The sequence below is a fragment of the Arachis ipaensis genome, chromosome B4 (assembly GCF_059453495.1).
Source record: "Arachis ipaensis isolate K30076 ecotype BB chromosome B4, ASM5945349v1, whole genome shotgun sequence".
Taxonomy (NCBI): Eukaryota; Viridiplantae; Streptophyta; class Magnoliopsida; order Fabales; family Fabaceae; genus Arachis; species Arachis ipaensis.
In genome coordinates, this window is record NC_142439.1 from 71,203,826 (window position 1) to 71,211,629 (window position 7,804).

Genomic DNA, 7,804 nt, shown 5'->3' on the forward strand with positions numbered 1-7,804 from the left:
AATTTTAAAATCCTATCTTTTTGTTTCTTGTTAGTCAAGTAATCAACTTTAATTTCGAAAATAAAATCTTTTCAATTTCCTTTTCAAATCTTTTTCAAAATAAATTTCAATCACATCTTTTTCAAAATTAATTTCAAAATCTTTCCTAACTTCTTATCTTTTCAACATTTGATTTTCAAATCTTTTTCAATTAACCACTTAACTTTTTGTTCGATTCTTATCTTTTTCAAAACTACCTAACTAACTCTCTCTCTCTAATTTTCGAAAATCCCTTCCTTCTTTTTCAAAATTCAATTTTAATTAACTAATTGTTTTAAATTAATTTCATTTTTTTCTAATTTTCGAATTTTAACTTTAATTTCAAATTAAAACAAAAATATTTTTATTTTTATTTTGTTTAATTTTCGAATTCTTTCCTCTCTCATCTCCTTCTATTTATTTATTCATCTACTAACACTTCTCCTCCACCCAAAAATACGAACACCATCTTCCTCTCTATGTTCGAGTTTTTCTCTTCCCCTTCTTTTATTCTTCTCTTCTACTCACATAAAGGAACCTCTCTACTGTGGTAAAGAGGATCCCTATTATTTTCTGTTCTCTTCTTTTTCATATAAGCAGGAACAAGGATAAGAACATTCTTGTTAAAGCTGATCCTGAACCTGAAAGGACTCTGAAGAGGAAGTTAAGGGAAGCTAAAGCACAACTCTCTGGAGAAAATCTGACAGAAATTTTCGAAAAAGAAGGAGACATGGCCGAAAATAATAACAATGCAAGGAAGATGCTTGGTGACTTTACTGCACCAAATTCTAATTTACATGGAAGAAGCATCTCAATCCCTGCCAATGGAGCAAACAATTTTGAGCTTAAACCTCAATTAGTTTCTCTGATGCAACAGAACTGCAAGTTTCATGGACTTCCATCAGAAGATCCTTTTCAGTTCTTAACTGAATTCTTGTAGATCTGTGATACTGTTAAGACCAATGGGGTTGATCCCGAGGTCTACAGGCTTATGCTTTTCCCGTTTGCTGTAAGAGACAGAGCTAGAATATGGTTGGACTCTCAACCTAAAGATAGCCTGAACTCTTGGGATAAGCTGGACACGACTTTCTGGTATGAGAAATTGCGATCCTCCACACTGGCGCCAAAGACTTGGTGCTCTCAAACGTGAATCACACTTTGTCACAACTTCGCACAACTAACCAGCAAGTGCACTAGGTCGTCCAAGTAATAAACCTTTCGTGAGTAAGGGTCGATCCCATGGAGATTGTCGGCTTGAAGCAAGCTATGGTCACCTTATAAATCTCAGTCAGGCGGATTCAATTGGTTATGGTGAAGTGATAATAAATAAAAATAAAATATAAACTAGGATAGAGATACTTATGTAATTCATTAGTGAGAATTTCAGATAAGCGTATAGAGATGCTTTCGTTCCTCCTGAACCTTTGCCTTCCTGCTGTCTTCATCCAATGATTCCTACTCCTTTCCATGTCAAGCTGTATGTTGGGCATCACCGTTGTCAATGGCTACATCCCGTCCTCTCTGTGAAAATGGTCCAATGCGCTGTCACTGCATGGCTAATCATCTGTCGGTTCTCGATCATACTGGAATAGGATTTACTATCCTTTTGCATCTGTCACTACGCCCAGCACTCGCGAGTTTGAAGCTCGTCACAGCCATCCCTTCCCAGATCCTACTCGGAATACCACAGACAAGGTTTAGACTTTCCGGATCTCAGGAATGGCCATCCATGGGTTCTAACTTATACCACGAAAAATCTAATATCTCGGACTCGGTCCTCTGTATTAGATATCTAAGAGATATTCATTCTAGCTTGTTTGCATGTAGAACGGAAGTGTTTGTCAGGCACATGTTCATAAGTGAGAATGGTGATGAGCGTCACATAATCATGACATTCATCATGTTCTTGGGTGCGAATGAACATCTTAGAATAGGAATAAGCTTGAATTGAATAGAAAAATAATAGTACTTTGCATTAATACTCAAGGAACAGCAGAGCTCCACACCTTAATCTATGGTGTGTAGAAACTCTACCGTTAAAAATACATTAGTGATAAGGTCCAGGCATGGCCGAGAGGCCAGCCCCCATGATCTGAGAACTAGACATCCCAAGATGTCTAATACAATAGTAAAAAGTCCTATTTATGCTAAACTAGTTACTAGGGTTTACAGAGATAAGTAAATGATGCTGAAATCCACTTCTGGGGCCCACTTGGTGTGTGCTTGGGCTGAGCATTGAAGCTTTCATGTGGAGAGGTCTTTCTTGGAGTTGAACGCTAGTTTATAACCTGTTTCTGGCATTTAACTCCACTTTGCAACCTGTTTCTGGCGATTAACTCCAGAATGCAACATGGAACTAGCGTTGAACACCAGTTTGCGTCATCTAAACTCGGGAAAAGTATGGACTATTATATATTGCTAGAAAGCCCTGGATGTCTACTTTTTAATGCAATTGAGAGCGCACCATTTGGAGTTCTGTAGCTCCAGAAAATTTACTTTGAGTGTAGGGAGGTCAGAATCCAACAGCATCTGCAGTCCTTCTTCGGCCTCTGAATCTGAAAATACCTGAAATCACAGAAAAACACACAAACAAAATATGATTTTATACTAAAAACTAATAGTAAAGTCCAGAAATATGATTTTATTTAAAAACTAATAAAATTATACTAAAAATAACTAAATCATACTAAAAACTATGTAAAAACAATGCCAAAAAGCGTATAAATTATCCGTTCATCACAACACCAAACTTAAATTATTGCTTGTCCCCAAGCTACTGAAAACCAAATAGGATAAAAAGAAGAGAATATACTATAAATTCCAAAATATCGATGAAACTTAGCTCCAATCAGATGAGCGGGACTTGTAGCTTTTTGCCTCTTGAATAGTTTTGGCATCTCACTTTATCCATTGAAGTTCAGAATGATTGGCATCTATAGGAACTTAGAATTCAGATAGTGTTATTGATTCTCCTAGTTCAGTATGTTGATTCTTGAACACAGCTACTTTATGAGTCTTGGCCGTGGCCCTAAGCACTTTGTTTTCCAGTATTACCACCGGATACATAAATGCCACAGACACATAACTGGGTGAACCTTTTCAGATTGTGACTCAGCTTTGCTAAAGTCCCCAATTAGAGGTGTCCAGGGTTCTTAAGCACACTCTTTTTTTTTGCTTTGGACCTTGACTTTAACTGCTCAGTCTCAAGTTTTCACTTGACACCTTCACGCCATAAGCACATGGTTAGGGACAGCTTGGTTTAGCCGCTTAGGCCAGGATTTTATTCCTTTAGGCCCTCCTATCCACTGATACTCAAAGCCTTGGATCCTTTTTATTACCCTTGCCTTTTGGTTTTAAGGGCTATTTGCTTTTTGCTCTTGCCTTTTGGTTTAAAGAGCTTTTGGCTTTTTCTGCTTGCTTTTTCTTCTCCTTTTCTTTCTCTTTTTTTTCGCCATTTTTTCTTTTCTCTTTTTTTTTCGCAAGCTTTTGTATTCACTGCTTTTTCTTGCTTCAAGAATCAATTTTATGATTTTTTAGATTATCAAATAACATGTCTCCTTTTTCATCATTCTTCAAGAGCCAACATATTTAACATTCATAAACCATAATTTCAAAAGACATATGCACTGTTCAAGCATTCATTCAGAAAACAAAAGGTATTGTCACCACATCAAAATAATTAAACTAGTTTGAAGGATGAATTCGAAACCATGTGCTTCTTGTTCTTTTGTTTTTAGAACATTTTTTTCATTTAAGAGAGGTGATGGATTCATATTCATAACTTTAAGGCATAGACACTTAGACACTAGTGATCATTAGTAGAGACACAAACATAAATAAAACATAAAGCTCAAAAATCGAAAAATAGTAAAATAAATAGACAAGGAGATTAAGGAATGAGTCCACCTTAGTGAGGATGGCGTCTTCCTCTTCTTGAAGAACCAATGGTGCTTTTGAGCTCCTCTATGTCTCTTCCTTGCCTTTGTTGCTCCTCCCTCATAGCTCTTTGATCTTCTCTAATCTCATGGAGGATGATGGAGTGCTCTTGGTGCTCCATTCTTAGTTGTCCCATGTTGGAACTTAATTCTCCTAGGGAAGTGTTGATTTGCTCCTAATAGTTCTGTGGAGGAAAGTGCATCCCCTGAGGCATCTCAGGGATTTCATGATGAGGAATTTCCTCATGCTCTTGTTGAGGTCCATGAGTGGGCTCTCTTGATGTGCAGTCAAATGCTCTACTACTGAGCTATGGATCCTTGAGATGAATCTCTCCATCTCTCATGACTCGGAGGTGGAAGCTTTTGCCTTCCCTTTCCTCTTTCTTGAGGTTTCTCTGGCTTTAGGTGCCATTAATGGTTATGGAAAAACAAAAAGCAATGCTTTTACCACACCAAACTTAAAATGTTTGCTCGTCATCGAGCAAAAGAAGAAAGAGGGGGGGTAGATGGGGATCCTGTGGGGTCCACAGATCCAGTGGGGTCAAAGACTTAACATCCCTGCTCTAATTAGGCGTGTAAAATGCCTTTGCTGTGCAATCCTGGCGTTTAACACTAGACTGCTGCCTGTTTCTGGCGTTAAATGCCAGCTTGGTGCTTGTTTCTGGTGTTAAATGCTAGACAGATGCTCTTTTCTGGCGTTTAAACACCAGAATGCTCCTCCTCCAGGGTGTGCTATTTTTTCATTCTATTTTTTATTTTTCAGTAGTTTTTGTGACTCCACCTGATCATCCACCTAATAAAACATGAAAATAACAATAAAAATAAAATAGATATAATTAAATAACATTGGGTTGCCTCCCAACAAGTGCTTCTTTAATGTCAATAGCTTGACAGTGAGCTCTCATGGAGCCTCACAGATGTTCAGAGCATTGTTGGAACCTCCCAACACCAAACTTAGAGTTTGACTGTGGGGGCTTTGGTTGACTCTGCAGTGAGAGAAGCTTTTCATGCTTCCTCTCTAGGGTTACAGAAGGAGATCCTTGAGTTTTAAACACAAGGTTGTCCTCATTCAGTTGAAGGACCAATTCTCCTCTGTCCACATCAATCACAGCTCTTTCTGTTGCTAGGAAGGGTCTTCCAAGGATGATGGATTCATCCTCATCCTTCCCAGTGTCTTGAATTATGAAATCAGCAAGGATGTAAAGGCCTTCAACCTTTACTAACACATCCTCTACTTGTCCATAAGCCTGTTTTCATGAGTTGTCTGCCATCTCTAAAGAGATTCTGGCAGCTTACACCTCAAAGATCCCAAGTTTCTCCATTACAGAGAGTGGCATTAAGTTTATTCCTGACCCCAGGTCACACAGAGCTTTCTCAAAGGTCATGGTGCCTATGTTACAGAGAATTAGGAATTTACGAGGATCCTGTTTCTTTTGAGGTAAAGTGTGTTGAACCAAGGCATTTAGTTCCTTGATGAGCAATGGAGGTTCATCCTCCCAAGTCTCATTACCAAATAATTTGGCATTCAGCTTCATGATAGCTCCTAAATACTAAGCAAATTGCTCTTCAGCAATGTCTTCATCTTCTTCAGAAGATGAATAGTCATCAGAGCTCATGAATGGTAAAAGGAGGTTCAATGGAATCTCTATGGTCTCTAGATGAGCCTCAGATTCCTTTGGTTCCTCAAAGGGAAACTTCTTATTGGTCACTGAACGTCCCAGGAGGTCTTCCTCACTAGGATTCACGTCCTCCTCCTCCCTTGTAGGTTCGGCCATGATGGTCAAATCAATGGCCTTGCACTCTTTCTTTGGATTTTCTTCTGTATTGCTTGGGAGAGTACTAGGAGGAGTTTCAGTGATCCTTTTACTCAGCTGGCCCACTTGTGCCTCCAAATTTCTAATGGAGGACCTTGTTTCATTCATGAAACTGAAAGTGGCCTTAGATAGATCAGAGACTATGTTTGCTAAGCTAGATGGATTCTGCTCAGAATTCTCTGTCTGTTGCTGAGTGGATGATGGAAAAGGCTTGCTATTGCTAAACCTATTTCTTCCACCATTATTAAAGCCTTGTTGAGAATTTTGTTGATCCTTCCATGAGAAATTTGGATGATTTCTCCATGAGAGATTATAGGTGTTTCCATAGGGTTCACCCATGTAATTCACCTCTGCTATTGCATGGTTCTCAGGATCATAAGCTTCTTCTTCAGAAGATGCCTCTATAGTACTGTTGGATGATTCCTTCAATCATTCAGACTCTAAGAAATCATATTAACTTGCTGAGTCAATATTTTGTTCTGAGCCAATATGGCATTCAGAGTATCAATTTCAAGAACTTCCTTCCTCATAAGCATCCCATTACTCACAGGATTCCTTTCAGAAGTGTACATGAACTGGTTATTTACAACCATGTCAATGAGTTCTTGAGCTTCTGCAGGAGTTTTCTTTAGGTGAATGGATCCACTTGTAGAATGGTCCAGTGACATCTTTGATAGTTCAGACAGACCATCATAGAATATATCCAGGATGGTCCATTCTGAAAGCATGTCAGAAGGACACTTTTTGGTCAGTTCCTTGTATCTCTCCCAAGCTTTATAGAGGGACTCACCTTCTTTCTGTTTGAAGGTTTGAACATCCACTCTAAGCTTACTAAGCTTTTGAGGAGGAAAGAACTTGGCTAAGAAAGTCGTGACCAGCTTATCCCAAGAGTTCAGGCTGTCTTTAGGTTGAGAGTCCAACCATATTCTAGCTCTGTCTCTTATAGCAAACGGGAAAAGCATAAGCCTGTAGACCTCGGGATCAACCCCATTGGTCTGAACAGTATCACAGATCTGCAAGAATTTAGTTAAGAACTGAAAAGGATCTTCTGATGGAATTCCATGAAACTTGCAGTTCTGTTGCATCAGAGAAACTAATTGAGGTTTCAGCTCAAAATTGTTTGCTCCAATGGTAGGGATTGAGATGCTTCTTCCATGTAAATTGGAATTTGGTGCAGTAAAGTCACCAAGCATCTTCCTTGCATTGTTATTATTTTCGGCCATGTCTCCTTCTTTTTCGAAAATTTCTGTCAGATTTTCTCCAGAGAGTTGTGCTTTGGCTTCCCTTAGCTTCCTCTTTAGAGTCCTTTCAGGTTCAGGATCAGCTTCAACAAGAATGTTCTTATCCTTGTTCCTGCTCATATGAAAAAGAAGAGAACAGAAAATATGGAATCCTCTATGTCACAGTATAGAGATTCCTTATGTAAGTATAAGAAGAGAATAATGGAGGAAGGAAAAGATAAGAATCCAAACACAAGGGAGAGGAATGAGTTTGAATTCTTGGGTGAAAAGAAGTGTTAGTAAATAAATAAATAAATAGAAGGAGATGAGGGATGGAATTTTCGAAAATAATTGAAAAGAAAAGAAAAATATTTTTGTTTTTAATTTAAAATTAAAAATTAAAATTCGAAAATTAAGAAAGGAAAATAAAATTAAATCAAATTAACATTTAAAATAAATAGTTAATTAAAAAAGAATTTTGAAAAAGAGGGAAGGGATTTTCAAAAATTAGAGAGGGAGAGTTAGTTAGGTAGTTTTGAAAAAGATATGATTGAAATAGTAAACTTTTAAAATCAAACAAAAAGTCAGGTAGTTAATTAAAAAAGATTTGAAAATCAATTTTTGAAAAGATAAGAAGTTAGAAAAGATTTTGAAATTGATTTTGAAAAAGATATGATTGAAACTTATTTTGAAAAATATTTGAAAAAGAAATTTAAAAAGATTTGATTTTGAAAATTGAAGTTGATTACTTGACTAACAAGAAACAAAAAGATATGATTTTAAAATTTAAAGATTGAACCTTTCTTATTAGGCAAGT

At 37.4% G+C, this 7,804-nt stretch overlaps 1 non-coding gene across 1 annotated transcript; it reads left to right on the top strand.

Annotated features, from left to right (window-relative positions):
- The first annotated feature begins 6,489 nt into the window (after positions 1-6,489).
- Positions 6,490-6,597, top strand: LOC148567865 (small nucleolar RNA R71). Its single transcript, XR_015881545.1, has one exon. It is a non-coding gene; the product is annotated as a small nucleolar RNA R71 (small nucleolar RNA).
- Positions 6,598-7,804: the final 1,207 nt, after the last annotated feature.